At 44.8% G+C, this 18,708-nt stretch overlaps 1 protein-coding gene across 3 annotated transcripts in view; it reads left to right on the top strand.

Moving 5' to 3' along the window:
* Positions 1 to 18,708, top strand: part of SCAF8 (SR-related CTD associated factor 8) — a 170,033-nt gene that overhangs the window by 98,016 nt on the left and 53,309 nt on the right. Inside the window, exon 21 of one of the 3 annotated variants that reach the window (XM_075498948.1) lies at positions 1,219 to 2,352. The exons of the other annotated variants lie outside the window; for them this stretch is intronic. The gene's annotated coding sequence lies outside the window, so the exon portion shown is untranslated. Of the gene's footprint in view, positions 1 to 1,218; positions 2,353 to 18,708 lie in introns of those variants that run through there. 3 annotated transcript variants of the gene reach the window in all.

The following is an 18,708-nucleotide window of genomic DNA, read 5'->3' as shown; positions in this document are numbered from 1 at the left end:
TCTCAAATTACCTACTAGCCCTATTTCTTTAGTGATTTCTATCTACGTGATAATGATAAGGATAATTAATACTTATACATGCAAAAAGTACTTTGGATATCTCCACAAAATTTCAGGGTATGTAACAAAAAACTTACTATTAGTTCTGGAATTTATTGCATGACTTCTGTATTTACATTAGATTGAAGCAATTATACTTTTTCTAATTTTGCCCGTGTCAGTGTTGATTGAAAATTACTAGGGTCTGATGGCTTTGTGAATGGTCTTTGTGAAATAAATAGGTGAACATAGTCAGATACCTGTGGTAGGGTACAAAGCACTCAATTCTAGCCATAAGAAAGCTTGGTCTTTAGTCTACTTACAATCCATTTAAAAAAGATGGACACCTTTTAGAGATTACCTAAGGAGTGGGTGAATCACCTTCCAGAGGTACCTCTGCCTCTCCTTCTACCTATTCTGCAGCAAATATGTATTGGAGGCGTGTTCTTGGTCTTTCCTTTTTTCAGTCTGTGATACTAAAAGTTTGGTTTTCTGAGAACCAAAGTGCCTGGACTTTACAGAGGACTATCTGGAAAAATTATAATTGGCAGGAAATCAGAGTAGATAATCTACTGGTCTTTTCTCAGCCTCGGTTCTGTGAAGCCCATTCAATGAGTCATTTATGAAGGCCTTACAGTCGTTATGATTAATAGTTGTTATCAATACATAATGGACATGACCAATATGTGTTAGAGAGAGTTCTACACCAAACTTACATAAGCCACTTATTAATCTGTTGGATTCTTACTTGTTAATTGTTTATTAATCCTTTAAATTGTTTACACTGTATCTTGTGTACAGTGTGTGTGAGAGACAATACAGCACTTTTAGCCAGAAAATCTGCTATAAAAAATTATTCTTTACAGAGCTAATATTTTAATGACGATTTTAAAGTACTAAGCTACTGGACACTGAAAGGGAAAATTAAGAATATTTTTAAAATCGTGGTATGTTTAATCCTGGATAATATTTTAGGAACCATGCAGTATAAGACACCTTTCGCCCTCATAAGCATCCTGTGGCTAACAGAGAGACTGTAAACTTTATCCCAAATCTGTTATTTATGAAACATTTGCTATTGCCTGGTAAAAAAAAAAGTCTCATTTATAGGGCTTTTTAAAAATTGGAATTACGCTCCAGCAACCAGTGATGACTAGTTATTGTTCCTTTTGTCAACAGGCAAGATGAAGGAGGCTCTGGCAGCTTACCATGTCCCGGGCTCTGCAGAGTTAAGTGAGAAGTGCGCCCATGTTCTAGCGTGCATCACATCGCATCTTGGGTCTGAAGTGCCAGAAGGATCCCAGCGCTGCAGACTGAGACGGCTCTGAGCACCTCAGTACCCCGTTTCTGACAGAACCCAGGGATGGCAAACTTACATACCAGTATTACCTGTCTGGGGCAGGTTTAATTTTATAAATTAAAACCATAAACTCTATGAGTTTCTAGACCATATTTGTGCTGTTGAGGATGATCTGCTCAGATGAACAGTTTTGCGTCCATCGGAGAGACAGGTTCTTCTGCTGGACCAGAAGATGACAGTGGACTGTATATTGTAACCAATACCATTTGTAGCATCTCCTAGTGCAAATAATTGAAGAACAGGTTGCAAGAAAATCCTGTAGGGAGTAAGACATGCTTTGTTTTGATCTACAAATTTTAAAAAATTATTTGTTTTTTTAAAGATAACCACTTTTACATAACACTATGTGTGCAGTCTATGTGCAGCTCTTCACTGTGGCTATCTATATTCCAGAGATGATGAATTCCTTCTGAGGTACCTGAGCCTTTTTAGATTCGTGATGAATCCTTAAATTATGAGAGTATCATGAAAAACTAGAAGGGAAAAGTTCCAGGGCTTTTATTTGACTGGATGTCTCCAATTACTTCCTGCTAGTGTCCTGAAAGGAGGAGGAAAGGGCAGGAAGTCAAAATGAAATACAAAAAAAAATACATTGCGTTTCTTTTTTGGCATATGCACCTATCCGAATGTGTGTTTGATCTTATAGCCAAGGGGAGAGAAACAGCTAAGTTAGCTGAGCCCTCACATGAAAGGTCTGCGTTTTCGGGCAGTATTTGCTAATTTTGTCTCTTGAATAGCTATAGAAAAGAAGGAATATGTATATGCCCCACCATATGTGAAAAGGACGTACTTGCCATTCCTTTATTTATTTTTGCTCTTTCAAAAATTAAAGTGCCAGTTATTTGGAATGCTGTAGTCTGTGGTCTCTTTACATTTGTTTAGTGAGATCCTTTCAGCAAGATCATTCCCATTACAGTGTAACTGCATGGTGACCACAGCTTTGGGCCTGTATAATAAAGATCTAAATTCAAAATTTTGTTTCTCATCATTTTCTCTACTTTCATGTTGTATCTGCAAGTCTTTGATTGGAATCCTGCTTATTGCTGATCACTGTTCAGAAGATTTCGCAAAAAATGTTAGAGAGGAAGGTATTTGTATGGTTGGACCTTGTTCTCCTTTGTAGCGTTATTTACAACAGGTTAAAGGGCAGAGGGATACAAAATGTTAGCAAATCAATAGTGATGCTTAAGTTCAATTTGCGCACGAGGCCCCAGGGCAATAAGATTAGGCTCTCTGCATCCTGGATTTAAGGCCATCCTAAAGTATTTGACATGTGGACTCTATTAATTAGTAATCCTGGAAAGGTATGGGAGGAAAAAGCTGCAGAAAAGCTGAGTCTAACCTGGCTGTGATTTGCTGAACATATGTACATCAGAGTTTAAAAGCCAGTTAGACTCTTTTTCCTTCCTCCTTTTTATTTTCTTCTTCGAAGACAAAATTTTAAACTATAAACATGTTCTTCATGTAGAATTCAGTTTGTGTGAGCAAAGACTGCACATTGCATTTCAAAAATTAATGTGGTCCTGACAACATTATAGATATGTTGTTAACTTACAGCAAACATCGAGTTCATGTCAACAGAGCATCCCTGACCTTTGAAACCTCTTAGTCGGGCATCACCGTTATCCTGCGTCTTACGTAGCTGCATACAGATGGCAGAGTGCTCGCTGCTCTGAAGTCCGTATCAGTGCATTTAAGCATGAATGGGGTCAGACAACAGCGTCTCGGTGCAGTTTCCTGATCAATTTAAGCTAAGCTAAGGCTGTGCTCCTGCTCACAGGGGCAAGTCCTCTCTCCCTTTCTGCCCCTGCGCACTACCGCCCTCCAAGAGCTGCACGCCTGTGAGGCTCCTGGTCTGACTGAGAACGTCCCCGTGTAAGAGTTCAGCTCTTGTGCCAGCTCTGACACCAGGAAGAGGGTGGGAACAAAGACCTTTTTAGCAGCAGTTTAGTTTTAGGTCAGCTTACGCTGAAGGAGGAACCGTGCCTTCAGGTCCCTCTAGCTGTTAATTAACTAATCTTATTACCTAAACTTTCTATTTAAGCACATTGCTTTCTTACGGCTAAGAAGTACTCCTTCGTTCAGTGACACTGCAAAGAAAATAGAGCACTGGAAATGAATTAAATCCATAGAAAAAAAAATAATAACACCTTTAAAATTACCTGTCAGTGGCAGTATTTGAGGGACAAGAGAAACACATTGCCGTGAAAGGAATACATTCTTGCCATTCAAATTACTCTGAAGATCAAAACTTTTTCAGAAAAAGAGAAATGAAAGCTGTATGCCATAGCAATACCAGGGCAGTGTAAGGCTCCTGTGCTAGCAGACCTTTAGCTCTTACTGAGGTACATGCTCAGTATGTGGCCAGCTGGACCCACCAGAACTGTAGATGCTTGAGCTTGACCATGGCACCATTTGAGTTTGAATGTCAAAACTACTTGCCCCAAGAGCAGGGCCTGTTTTAGAGAAACACCTTTTTGTCTGTGCCGTACCAGAGGCTGCTGGAAGCTTGACCGTCCTGTTGGGTGAACTTTTCTGACGTCCTGTTGGGTGAACTTGTGTGACCGTTGCCCATCTGTCGAAGGAGTGATTAAAAACCAAAACACAACAAACCAGGCAAACCTCCCGGCACTCTGGTAAGGGCAGAGGTTGGAGCTTTTTGTTCTTTGGATGAATCCCCCTTTGAGAAGCCTCCGCGTGCTCTCCCGCAGCATCTGGACAAGCCCTTCTTTGTGAGGGGACACGAATATGGAGAGACCTGTAGTGCACCCGACTCTTCAGTCAGCTTCAAATGGAAGTTTCAAAAGTCATTATTGTCTGGCAACTTTAAACATCTGAATCGGGGGAGTGCAAACAGTATTAGCTGACTTTGATGACTTGGAGCAATTCAATATTTGCACAATTAGAACAAATACTTAATGTGGACTATGTGGCTTAGCAGGCATGAGTGTTGGTTTTGCTGACTGAATGTAATATGGGAATATGTAGTTCACATTCAAATAAGATGGTCTTAAGATATTTCCTTAGCAGACAATAATCCATTCCAAGAATAAGAACATCTGTTCAGGGCCCAGACCTGAAATAAATAGTAGGTTTAGAAACCTTTTGTCCAGCGTTGTTCGGGTATTAGACATCTAAGAAACATTTGACTCTTCAGGTCACAGCTGGGATTTTGGTGATAAAGTATGAGCAAGACTCTGCTACGGCTGACCACACTAAATCTTACCTTCGACTGCAGTTCTGTTCCTACTGCCAGCCCGCATTGCTGTGATAGCACGGGCTTTTACAAATGTCAGCTTGCTTTAGATTCCTTACAGGTACATTGCCTTGTTTTTGAACTACGTGTGTGTGTACATGCTGCTGTTGATTCATACAATTCATACACGGGAAACCCCAACAGCTGGCTATCAAATTGTCATTTGTTTGTTAGTTATTACTCAAAAAAGCCCAAGTTTTTGAGAAACTACGTCCATATTTCATAAACTATTATCTATCTTACTTTTTAAATCCTCTGTTGCAACCTTCATCCTGAAATCTCCAAATACTTGTCAAATACTAAATAAGGGAGTCTCACAGAAGTTTCCAGGCAGCATACATTTTATTCTAATGTATAAGTAGATAAGCCAAGTCACTGGAGAGCTAAGTAACTTCACTGGTATTTCACAAGAAGTTGCTGCGCTGCAATCAACAATAACCAAAACAAATGGTAACCTTGTAAGGAAGCCAACATCTTAAAAAGTTATCAGCGTGATTTTTCTCACCCCCTGTTGTATTTTCCTTCTATGCAAAGAGAGCCCCTCTGTCAGCAGCTTCACTTCACCTCAGCTTCTGCAGGAGCTCTGTACCTGTCCCCTCTCCATCTTGCAAGAAACAATTGGGTTGTATTACTCCATATGCTATCCTTACCTGCCTCCTGGGAATCGCTGTGAAGGGTCATCTTCCTACTTTGTGTTGGGTCAGTTCTTCACCAATTTCAAGGCTGTCTTCTTGGCTGGTTTGGCTGGCACCTTTCCCTCCTAACGATAAATGATGCTCTTGAGGTCACGTCTGGTTTTGAAGTTAGTCTTTGCTGATGAAGTCAGAGGGAGCGAGCACGCTCCTGGCTACATTACAAAGAAGGAGAGTTTCTGTGGTGTGTCACTGGGCTCTGCATAAGACCCTCCATAGGTGGCCACGTGCAGCCGCTCCGAGTGTCGGATATGAGGTGCAGAGCTAATGAAATACTCACCCTCAGTTATGAGTTTATTTCCCAGATTTCACTGTTTTCTTAAACCCCAGAGCAGAACTGGAAGTTGAAGCGGTGGGCAGAATAAACAGAGGGCTCATCAAGGCCGACAGCAAACCTGAGTGGGAAAACCCCATCCGTAAGAAGAACTTCCCATGCGATTACTTAGGTTAAAGAGGAAAGGTAGCCAGGCACTCTCTCACAAACTTAAACAATGAACTGGTAAAGCCAGAAAATTGCAAAGCAGCACTGAAAATGGAGAATGTGCTGTTCACACCATTCTGCACACCAAGGCTCCCTATTGCCAGCACAGAGCTTTAAAAGACTTTCTACCTTTTTATTACTCCCGCTAAAAATAAGCAGAAAATGCTTTGATCAACTGGAAAAGAGAAACCAATGTAGAAAAAAGTGCCACCTTCCAGCTTACAGGGAAACAGGTAGATTCTGTATGAACTCAAATAGCTGAATTAAATGTCCCTGAATTCAGAAGCAGGAGGCAGCAGTTGCTGCTGGCTGCAGGAGCCGTGCCCTGCCTGACCGTCCTGCAGGGAGCTGCGGCCAGAGCTGCTGCGAGGCAGAAGGCACTGCCCGACCACGGCCCCGCAAGGCACATTTCACGGCAGATGAGCTTCAGCAGGAGAGGGAAGGCTTTTCCCAGCTGCTCGTTACTCCTGGGGACAGCACAGCCATCGTAGTGATAGCAGGCAACGAATGGGAACTGAACTGCAGCCAGATCAGAATGAGCCCAGGCTCTCTGTTCATCTAGTCCCAGACACCTTTCACAGCTACCGCCCTCAGTTTACTCCAGGATTCACTTAGTGTGTATGCACTAGAGAGTTCACGCTCCGTCGCTGTGGGAAGCTGGAGGTGCGGAGCTCTAACCATCAGTGGATGTCAGAAAAATAGCAATTTCAGTCGTACCTGTGGTACTCAGCCAAACAATGATGTTTTCCTTAAAACCTCAAATATGTAAGTTCAGACTGAACAAAATAAAGGCCCTAACCCTTATTTAGGCACAAAGCTTCCTATTCAATCCAGTTAAACTGGAAAATTAGAAACTAAATATTCAACACTCTTGAGAAAAATTCTGGAAGCTAGCCAAAACCAGAAGAGCGCTTACTTGTTTGTGTACAAGATGTTTTGTTTTGAAAAATAACCTAAAATATACGTGAGATCCAGAACAGATTCTTATCACATAAGTGCTATAAAACATTTCTGTTAGTCTTGCTTTTGCTGCGACACTGAAGTGTCCTGTGCGATACAGATTTGGATGTTTTCAGGAATTATCCTCCCAACACTCTCATTTATAGCAGTTTTTATCAGGTGGCTTGCTAATCAATAACCCTCACGAGGCCCAGACTAGGATCCGCTGTTCGGTTTATTTTGGTTTTGTTACTATTCTTTGTTAACAAAAGAACTGCAAAGTAAAAGTCAGAATTGAAAAGTGAGTCCAGGTAAGCTAAGGCAGAGACCTTCGTGGTTTCCAGCTGGGAGACCCTGTCTGATGCCACGCGTACCCCCGCTCCCCAGCAGTGGGTATATTAAGCAACTGATCAGTGCTGTGCCGAGGTTTCTCTGACGAAAGCCCTGCCCTGCACAAAATCGTGCCTGGTGCTACATGGGCGAGGTGAGGTGCTAGGCACCGTGGCTTTCTTTAGCTTGGGTAAGAACTGAAGCACTTGCAGACTTGGAGGAATAGGCTCTCTGAAGAAGTCATGCCACAAGTTGGCAGAGATGGGACCTGTCGTTTGTGTTTGATGAAAGAGCTCCTCTGCGCAGCAGGGGAAGCAGGAACGGCCTCTAGCATAAGTAAAACCATCCCCACAGAGTTTGAACAATTATTGTCGTCTGTATCTGGATGACACTCAAAGGAAATAAAACATCTTTGGTTTTTCTTTTTTAGAGTGTATATTCTGTACATCAGCCAGTGCTTTTTCCATGGGCATTCTCACAGCCTCCCTGTGTTTACCACAGTGACAAAGTAAGAGAAAGACTTGTTAGCATAGCTTTGAAATTGTCATCATTTCTTCACTCAGTATTGCAGCTTAACTTCACATAACTGATTTCAAGTACTGCTACAATAAGAAGAGCATGGAATTTACTTAGCTCTTAAGGTAATCTCCAAAGAGAAGGATATTCATTCCTATTCCAGCTCCACTTCTCAGGCAGTTTTATAACCAGTTTTTGCAGGGAATACCGGAGCAGTGATTCATCATTAAGGGCAGTCCATCCCATCACATCTCCAGGCCAGAACATTAGATTTCCCAAATGTCACAGTTTATAAAATATAGTCAGTGACGAGGCTCAATTTTTTTTTTTTTTGTGCTGTCATTGTTCTTTTCTGCATTTGTTTTTAAGGTTTTCCAACCCAGAGACAGTGATTTTTTTTCTGTTTATTGATAGGCATAAATTCAGGAGCTCCAGGAGCACTAAGCAACGTATATTAAGTCATGAATCAAAGCAGTCTTGGAAAGCATCGTGTGCTGTGGCAGAGGCAATCAATAGGAGAACCTATGCACAGCAAATTAGTTCTGTAATGAATTGCTTTCCAGGTCCTGGGCCCTTCTTGTATGTAATCACTTCGTTATCTCTTCCCGTAATAGTACAGAGTATGTACCTATACTGTTTTGTAGGATGTATTTGTGCTAAGAATTACAGACTGAATTCCTGTAATTCAGTTGCCTCTTGAAGTCCATGGCAAAACTTGCAAAAACTTCTGTGGGACCAAGGCTTGGTTCAGGATGGTAAATATGTATCAGTGCACAGCAGAGACACAAACTGCTATGCAGAAAATCACAGGTCTTTGCCACATATGGAAGCTCTTGTCTATATCATGATGATATCCCTGTGTAGACATAGAAATTCAAGGGAGAAGGGAGTGTCCGGGATGATGAAGATATCCATGTCATGTAAGTCTGTTCAGTAACGTAGCAGGTTCTTTCCCCAGTTAAGTCAATGGGAGTCAATTAGTCCTAAATATTCAAGGCTAGCAACAACTGAACCCGAAAGAAAGTAGAAGCAAGCACAGAAATACAGAATGGCACAATGCATTTTTCTGAAATAATTGTATTTCTAGTCTTTCAAAAACCCCAAAGGAAAATTCAGTTACCATCTTAAACAAGTCTCCAGTGGTTCCGGGGCACACTAGGCTTCCAGGCCAAACAAGAGCTCTCTTGTCCCTAAGGTTCCTGGTCTTTAGTCAAGAGCAATGAAAAATAATAGAAACAAAGGAAGAGCAGTTGAAAGATGAAGCCTCTTCAGCAGCGGTAGCACTTCAGATGATAAATGCTGCCATTCAGGTTTGGAAAGGCACCTTCAAAGTCCGAGTGACATGTTTACCTGGCTTGGTCCCCTGTAGGTCCTTCCTCCCATCCTTGCTGTGTTTCTGTTTGTGCACAGGGAAGGTAAAACCGTGCTCTGAGTCACGGTCATGCAATGAAGTTGAAGTCAATGACCAGTTTTGCTTCATTAAAACTATAATGAGTGTTGCCGATCCTGGAGTTGGTCACTGCTTTGTGGCAAAGCTGTGTGCGTCCTTTCAGGGCGACTGGCCACAGCAGAGCCAGTGGGAGTGTGGGGCCACCTTTGATCTCTTGATGCACACTCCTAGGAAAACAGCTGCCATGGTCCAGGGTAAATCAAGGAGGAACATCTGAGGGCAGAGCTCCAGCAGCACAGCAAAGCCAGCTGATGTCGACAGCTACCGACCTGCTGCAGCTGGGAAGTGTGGGTCATATAACTTTCAAAGGCAGATGAATAGGGCCTTGTAATAAAGCTTAACTTCAGTCTTAGGCTTTTCAGACTATTAAACTCTATAAAAATACAGATTCTTTGCCATTCCCTTTGCTACCACATACCCAGTTACATATAATTCCAGTCAGCCTAACTCTTTTTGTCTGTCTGCTTAAAAAGTCCAGGTTGTTAGGACCCATTTCATATTTACGTCAGAACATCTTTTTAAGTATCACACGTGCTCTGAGCATGCTTTTCAACGCCAGCTTTATGTTCTTACAGGTGAGGGCTGTCACTTAGGTGGGTTTAAGAGCAGTACTCTGGTACGTTTGGCACTTTGTATCCGCAAGGCCCTTCCAGGGCAGCTTGTGCCCCCCGGTCAGGGGCAGGGTGGCGGAGGGGATCTTCTTTTCCCAGCTGCAGCACTTGCCACCCTTTCCGCAGCGGCCCGTGGGCCGGGGTGGCAGGTCCCCCCGCCGGGCCCAGGAGCAGGCGGCACGTCCTGGGGGGCTTGCCAAGAGTTAAAGGGCTGAGGCGGAACCCGAGAGCTGGGTCGTTGCCGCTGCAGACGGCAGGCTCCAGACGGGAGGGATCTTTGGCAGCATTCCTGGGTCTCCGCATGAAGGCGAGGGGAGCCAATTACTAGCTAAATGAAATTATATATTCAGTCGGAGTTTAGGCAAGACCGAGTAACTGATTGCATTCCTTGGGAGACTTGAATAAAAACACCTCTCAAAAGAGCTCTTACTCGAAAGGAAGGGCTGTGTGCCCAAGTACATTTTCCTTCTGGCCGACGTACATCTAGTGCCTTTTTTTTTTTTTTCCCCTGTGCGCTGTTAAACCTTTTCATCCTTTCAGAGTCAAAGCGACCGGGGACTTGTTTGCTTTCCCTTTCTTTTTTCCTGGCTCGCTCTCCCGCACTTGCAGAGCGGCCCAGGGCGTCCAGCGCCACTGGCAAGCGGGCCAGCTCCCCCGGCCGCTGCCCCCCCGCGCGGTCCCGGCGGTGCGCGGCCCCGCGGCAGGGCCGGAGGAGCGCCGGAGCGGGCAGCGGGGCTGGGGAGAGGCTCCGGCGGCTGAGGCGGGGCTTCCCCGCAGCTACCACGGGAGGGAGCCCTTGGCCAGCCCAGCGCCGCCGACAGCGCCCGGGGCCGGGGCCGGGGCCGGGGCCGGGAAAGCGGGGGGTGCCCGGGGGGGGCTTGCGGGCTGAAGCGGTTGTTTTCGGTCTCTTCCGTCCGTCCTCGCAGAGCTATGGTTTTCCCACTTGAGACTACGTCGCATAAAAGAGGTTGCAAGAAAAATAATACCGTCTGGCGGGGCGGGGGGTTCCAACCAGTTTTTGCACTTCAGAGGGCTGGGCTGGACCCAGGCGGGTTTACTGCTTGGTGCTCCCGTCCCACTACCGCTTCTCCCCCCCCGTTCTTTGAGGAAGCCTTTCACACAGCAAGAGGGAGGGGGGAAAAAAAAATCGAAGAAATAAACAGAAAAATGTCATTTTGAGTCTGGCCCTATATTTTACAGCCCATTCTATCATTACTTCCATGGGAAATGCCATATTCTCCTGCAATGACCATTATCGGCTTTATTGCAGAAATTTTCTACATTCCTCAGGATTCAGCTGCAGTGGAGCCCGTCTGCAGGCTGCCCAGCGGAAAGCAAACACCCGCACATGTCTCTGCACACTGAAGCTGGGTCTGGGGATTAGCAGCTAACTAAGAGATTAGCTTTTATGTCCAGGCACTGGCGCGTTCACAGCACTTGCTGCTTGAACCAGCCTGCGTGGTTGGGCAGGGAGGCTCAATGCAGAGGCCAAGCCAAAAACTAGGTAAACTAGCCCCCCGCTTTCCGTAGCCGTGCACAGGGTGTGCCTGGGAGCCCTGTCAGAGGGCTTCAAGCTCTGTCTCCAGTTCAGCAGTCAAACCCGACGTGGGAGCTTGCTGGTGTGAGCAGAGCAAGGACGGTGCTTTCTAGCAGGACAGCTTAGCCCAAGCAGAGCTGTGCACGAACATGGCTGCCACCGTTTCCATTGCCTCTGAGCAGCATGGTCAGAACTGATTTGGCATGGTGCTGTGCAGATGTAGCTTGACCAAAGATCCTGTTTTGACCATGGATCTTCATATGGCAAGAAAGTGAAATGTTCCTGGCCAGTAAAGAGTTGAAATGGCCTTTGGGGTGGTTTGTAAAGGAAGACCGAGAAGGGATGCAAAGCCAAATCCTTCACCCATCAGCTCTCTCAGATGCCACAAAATTATGCAGTGGTTGCAGAGCACACGAACATTTATGGCGCATTTAAGAATGAGCAAAGACGCTCCCTGAAACGAGGGCTATGGAGGTGTGTAGAGAACTTTTATTGTCTCCTTACTGGCTTTGTGAAGAGCCAGAGGTGGGAACTGGGAGGGGAGTTACTGTACACAGCTGTTTGCACTGGAAAAGGGAAAAGCAACTTGCCCAAAAGAGAAACTGCATCTCATCTTCACACGGCCTGAGGACCTTTATGCTTGGAGAAGTAGAAGTCAGTGTGAATATTCAAACCAGGCAAGCTGTAATGTGAGCAGTGAAAGAAAGTGCTGCAGTCAGGCAGAGACAGGAATGTAGGTCCCTGGCATACTGGTTAGCAACTGTCTGTGTTTTCAGGCAAGATTCAATCCAAAGATGGATTGAAATAACAGACTATCCAATTTGATTGTAGCAGGAGATGAGAGAGACACAGAAAAGCAGACGAGGAGATCTATTATACTCAGTCAGACTAGAAGGGAATACTGAGACCTCCTCCATCAGGTGGGGTGTTTCTTGTCCCAGATAGAAAGCCTCTACCTTTGGCACTAAACCTGAAAGACCCAGAAACATCAAGCTGCTGAAGCCAAAGCAGCTAAGCCTAGGTTGAACAGCTAGCAGAAATGCCTAGTTGGAGCAGAGGTGGCAGCCAGGGTAGTAATACTCATTCGCTTGGACAGATTTGTCTTTTCTTCCATTTAATCAGTGGCTCTGTCTGCTTCGCTTTATGTTCCTCGGCAGCTGTAGCACTCACTTTCCACGCCAGGCAGCCAGGGACAGGCCGAGGAGCGAGAAATACAGTGGTCTCCTTCGTGCCTTAGCAAGAGCAAGACCTTGCCCCGTCTTGTGTTCCCTCCTCTCTGCCCTCTTCAACACACTTCTCCTTCTCTTTCCAGCCTATTGTACCATCTTCTTCTGCCATGCTCCTGCTCCTCCATCTTTATACCCAATCCCCACATTTAAAGCATTTTGAATTTAAGTTGGCCTTCCTCTCGCTCCAGAAACAGCTCTTCTCAGTCCCCTTTTTTGTGGGCCTGTGGGTCAACTCCAGGGAGAACTCACAAGGATGAACTCTTTGGTTGCTTTCCACGGCTCTTGTACAACAAGATCGCTTTCAGTATGGACACGTATTGTGCTCAGTGTAAAAGCCCATCTCTTTCATCAGTGAAAACACAGCCCCTGTGCCTGCCCTGTGGCTTTTATTGTGTGTCGTAGCAGAGGGATGGCTGCAAGCAGATAGGCATGAAGGCAGGTTCAACGCATTTTCAGCTGTAAAAATATATCAGCGGTCTCTCTCAGGCTCAGGAAGATTGAGTACAGCCACAGAGCGAGTTCTTTTCGTGTGGGTGAAACCCCTCGAGCTCCCCAGAGCTCAGCCTGGCAACGCAGGAGCACCCTAGGGGTAGGAGTTTCCTTTTACCTGGTCCACATCTACTTTTGCAGGCCCACCGCTGGTCAGAAGCTGGTGGCCCCAGCATGGCTGTGCTTTACTGAGCCCCCCCTGGACTTTCTTCAAGGCTTTGTGTCACCAGAAGGTGCCTGCAGGCCCCTTCCAGGCAGAAGGAAAGGGTTACATGCGTCATTAACAGGCTGTGTTTACACAGAAAAAACAAAACTCTTCAAAGAACGTGATGTATGCGCACAGTGAGGCCAGTTGCCTTTTTTAAAACACAGTGACACACTTGAAGGCTGCCAGATTCTGCAGCTCTTACATGGTATGCGGACGGTGAATTTTTTCATACTATTCAACATTTGCCTGAGTCTGAATTTAATGAAAAACAGAAAGGGGCGGGGGGAGGGGAGGGGGGATAAAAAAAGAAACCAGAATTAGGAATTACAAAAGCCAAACACAAACCCTCTGATAATTGTTGCTGCTTGGGGTTACAACATATGCAGAAGACAGCAAAACCGCTGTCGGTGAATCACAGCAGAGTGCGTCGATTTGTTTAACTCCTCGGGAGTCGTGACATGACTCATTCCCAACCTGGAGACCAAAGAGAGGTTTTGAAGGGAAAATGTCGGATAAAGCAGGCTCCTTGCAAAAGAGCGAGGACAGTTTTAATTCTAGCTTTTGAGATCTGATTCATTAGTGCTCCGCAATGTGATTGCAAAACATGACCGTCCCCATTTGGTAGCGTTGGGTGCTCGTGTTCAGTGGCGCAAATAGGCTACATGGGGGCTGGACAATGCTGAGCTGGACCTTATTTCTGTCACCGACAAGTGCTTTCTAATATTTTGATGTGGTTTTCGTACAGTTTTGACAACCCAGTTTTGAAATCAGTGTGACTAATTTACAGACAGGGTCCTAAAGCTGTTAGGTGCTGCAAAAGATATTACTCAAAAGACGGCATCCTTCTTTTCCAGTGGCAATTTGTCACGCATTGCATCTGATTCACATGGGAAAAGAAATTTTGACCGTATGAGCCACTTCAGTCTTTGGATACTTAACAAAATGTACAGTGTGATTTGATGCATGACTAATGCGTTTGTGTATTTAAGAGTCTGGATGCTAATGGAAGTTACAGAGCCGTATCTAGAAAAGAAGACACTTCAGAGTATACCGGTTCGTTAACTTTCATCTATACATAATCAGCTGCTGTTTTATAGAACTAAAAAATTCCTTAATGTTCTGTATGTTTTAGGACTGCATTTTAGAAGTCCTCTACAGTAGGTCTTTATTTAAACATCCCACTCATCTACCATTAACCATCTCATTGTATTTTAGTTCAGTTCATTTGCAAAGCCTGCGCTCTATCTAATTAATACAAATTTTGTTGCTTGCTGGGAGCTTCCCTTCTCCAACCTGTCACTCCCAAATACGTTCACAAGAAACTTTAGCCTCCTTTTGTTAATGGCATTTGTGAAGTGACCTTTATTCTCTCTGGATACCTTCATTATTCACAGGTAGTTACTCAGTAACCCATACAAATGCTGCAGGCGATGCATCTCTTACTGAGTTGTGCTCTCTGGCTATTCAGCGTTGGTGGTGGGCGACTGAGGGCCCGAACCCCCTGGTATTGGCTCTACCCTCCATTTGAAAAGGATGCTCGTGAACCAAACTTCTTGAAACCTTTTAATTAAGAGGGATTTTCTAATGACAAACTGGGCTTGCAATAGCAAGAAAGAATGTAGAGAAAAGTCCTTATATTCGTTGTTCTCTTTAACCAACAGTTTGCAAGAAATAAGTGAAATATATTTCTTGATGGAGGTTTGGGTTTTTTTTACTTTTCCCCAATTAGCATATTATCTATATTCCTACTGGGTTTCCTTTCTAATGGATGAAAAGTAATAAAAAATTATTTAGAAAAAGAGGTGAACTTTTTTTAAAATTTCAGATAAAACCGTAACTAAAGTTTTTAATCATTTAAACAAAATAATTAGTTGCATTTTTAATTAATGCAACCATGAAAATTAGTATTAAATAATTTCAATCCACCCTAATTGTGGATTTCTGTGGGGAGAATTCATACTAAGAATTGTTCATGTTAACCTTAGTGAAACTCTGTGAATATTTTCATTTACAACTGGTAGCAGTCTGAAACACATTGCTATTAAATTTTCTCATTCTTTGAAATGGTAGTTTATGACTACCATTTCAGACCTTTTTTACACACATATATTTTTCAGCTCTCTGATGTATATCCTCTTGACTCATTTCCTTTCCTTTCCTGCTTTTGGCTGTGTTTTGCACAGGCACTATCGTGATGTTTGAGCGCCCATCACATTGCTTTGGCACTGCGCTGTGATGAGGTACGTGGGCAGAATGGACCAGAAATGAATTGTGAGCTCTGGGTCCAAGCCCATCTCAGTTGACATAGGTGACTTTGTATTATCTTTGTCTCATCCTTCTGCTGTTAGTACTGAGCAGAGTCGTCAGGAAGGAGCCAGGAGAACCAAAAATACCTTCTGACTCTCTCTCAGGTCAGATATAGTGTCCCCCCAGTCCTGTGCTGAATTTAAAGCAGTTCCAGTAGTGATGCCAGACAGTGACTCCAGTACCTAATTCTGCACCTAACAGAGAAATGGCGTAACAGAAAAAGAAAAATAAACTTTCAACAACTCTGCCCCAGGACAGTAGGACCAGAAAGCATTTTCAATGATCCCACCACCGGCTTTAGACCCAAAAGAAAGGAATAAGGGCTCTCTGTCAAGTGTGTCATGCAAAAGTCCCTTCTCAGCCAATGATAACCCCTTTAGGTCATCAGGATTAACCCATTAACAGAAGGATTTGCCAGCCATTAGTACCTGAGCCACATAAACACTTTCGCCTGTGGATCTGCCTGCCTTTAAACAAGAACGAAGGCCAAACGCATGTAGCCAAGGAGACACCGAGCCCATCCTCTTCAGAAAACACGTGTGTTGCGAACACAGACCCTGCGACAGCCCACAGCGCTGTCTTAGCACTAAACTCTCCTTGGTAACATTGCAAAAAACCTGTTCCTTTCACATTTTATTCGTCATGCTATTATAATTGTTGCTCCACAGCCTAGCACTAGAACATTGCCCTTCATTTCCCAGGAACAGTACAGATCTGTAAATTGGTGTTGCAACTGCATCTGTCATAAATTGGCTGCTAGGCAGCGTTATAAATGCCAGGTGTATTGTAGTATTTTTCACCTACGAGGCAGTGCAATTACCAAACACGGATTTGGGATTATTCTGTTTCCCCACGAGAGGTGACATTCGTGCTCTTCAGCACTCGTCGGGATTTCGACACTACCTTGGCTTTTGCCGGCAGCCGCCCAGCGCCGTGCCTTGCAACGCCGCCGACTCCCGCGGCAGGCATGGGAAGGCTGACAGTGGCTGCAGGTCCTGCGGGGATCAAGCTCTGTAACAGCGATGTCAACCTGCTGAACCTAATTGAAGGGGAAGAGGTGTTGATTTAGAAACAGTGCAGGCAGTGTTGCATTTTCGAGGAGCTCTTAAGCGCGTAGTCCTCGGGGAGCCAGCTGTGGAGCTGTGGTCTGGAGGCAGGCCCTGGCATACTGCAGACATTGAATAGGGATAGGTTTACTGCGTGCTAATATCTGTTTACCCCTGGTAAAAAGTTCCAGCAGATTTTTGTTTCTTGTTTATTTTGTTGCAAATGTCTTTCGGGGAAGGAAATTTATTCATGTATCCGTGCTCTGGCTTTACTTGACATCTTGCCTGGTGGTTTTCATTTTCCTTAAGCTGCCCCCACCTACTGTAGTGTTTGAAAGAAACGGACAAAAAAAGGCAGAAGCATGTGTGGAGAAAAGAGGGGAGAAGTTGTGGTTGGTTCAGTGAGGTGGCAAAGCCTGTCTGAGATGAAGGGAACCTCTTACTGCTGCACCAGTTCTGCTGGAAAGACACAATAGCATTTGGTATCGAGAAGCCTCATGTGCAAATTTGAGCTATCAGCCTACAGACTTTCTGGCAACAGGGGTTTCTTTTTTTCCTGAAAGCAGTCTGGTGCCTGATATTTGCAACTGGCTGCTGTGACAGTACTCTGTCCTGTTTCTGATTTAAAAATGCACCACTTGCCTCTCCCAGGAGGCTTCTCTCCCCGTGGACAGGGGGCAGGAGCTGACGATGCCTGCAGCGTGTCTCCCTGTGGCACTGGCCGATCACCCCAGGTGCTCCGGGGACACTTCTTTTTCCATGAACGTTCATTTCTTTGCAGTGGCCGGGACTGCAGGTCAGAGGGAATGCTGTTGCAGTGGCGCATTTGTGGGATTTCTCTGGGCTGTGCATCACCTTGGTTAAAAGAAGGGCAACTTTTTGTCAAAGGACACAACCTCGTTTCACACCAGACATCTGAGTAACTCTAGCAGAGTGACACGTGGTGACCAGAGTTAAAGTCCAGACAGGAGATCACAGTGATGAGCTTTCTGTCTTGCAGAAGAAACCTCGTTGGGCTCTCCTTTCACCATAGGCTGACCAGTTGTCACAACAACTCACTGCTTCTCAGGCAAAAGTGTTTCAGAAAATCTTATGTCCTTACTGTGGACTGATAGAGAAGCAGGAGTACTTCCCTCGCATGTAATCCTGAAGTGTGTCACTATGTGATGCAGAGCCACCCCATTACTCACTTTGTGAACCTTGCAAAATTTTGGACTTCTGGTAAATGACTCATTCATCCCACTTCCAAGTCTGTTCTAGCACAGGCAGAGGGTACGTGAGAGGCTAATGGAAAACCAGAGCTTTTAATTGTCAAGGTTTAAAATGCAGAGTCAAAAGGTGCTGCCAATGGTGAAAGATTGTATTTGTGTCATCATGCCGGTATGCTGATCCATCAGTGCTGGAGCATGTGGGATACCTATGTGACAGCCTTCACAAAGTCATACATCAAATTACAGGCACACATGAGTGCCTTTGGAAAAATGGCTTTTGAAAAACTCATTTTCCCCTGCCTACACAGTCAAATTCTGTGAATGGATCACTGTAGATAAAAAACAGATAAATAGGGTGGAGCAGTGTACAATTAGAAAAAGTACTGCGCAGCGTATTCAGGGTGATGGTTTATAGTGCAGCGGTAGACAAACACCTCTCCCCAATCTCTTCCTCTCCCATTCACCACTACAGTGATGTGGCGTGCTAAAAAGTTCTAACAACCCGGTTGCTTCTGAAATTTTTTCAAAAGAATACAACTGTACTTGTCAGGAAAAGCAAGTCAGTCGGAGCAGAACTCTGTCAACAGCAAATGTTACTGTTTGGGGGAAAAGCTGGGATCTGGCTTTGCGTCAGGCTCTAGAGCCTTATGGGGAGAGGAAAGGCAGTGATCATTTTTGCTCCTTCCACCTTCAACCCAAAAGGACGGTGAGGAGCACGGATAACTGTGTACGTGCCAGGGCAGCCAACCTGAGGGGATTTCATTAGCTCCCGGTCAGCAGATAGAAACAGTCAAGGCAAAGGAACAGCGTATGAACATCACACCAGTGAAGTCCATGAGAACAGACAATGCCAGAAGGACCTGAGGTCACTCTGGCCAGCTTGACATTTGCTTGCTTCCAGCTCTTGTTTTAAATGGTGTTACTGAGAACATGGATTTAAAGTGTGTTCCAAACCAAGGGGGGTGAGCAGGAACAAAATTGCATTTAGCAAGTGCAACGTGAGAAGT

The sequence above is a fragment of the Mycteria americana genome, chromosome 3, assembly GCF_035582795.1.
Source record: "Mycteria americana isolate JAX WOST 10 ecotype Jacksonville Zoo and Gardens chromosome 3, USCA_MyAme_1.0, whole genome shotgun sequence".
Classification (NCBI taxonomy): domain Eukaryota; kingdom Metazoa; phylum Chordata; class Aves; order Ciconiiformes; family Ciconiidae; genus Mycteria; species Mycteria americana.
The sequence above is the reverse complement of the archived record's forward strand: the minus strand, read 5'-3'. Positions and strand labels throughout refer to the sequence as shown.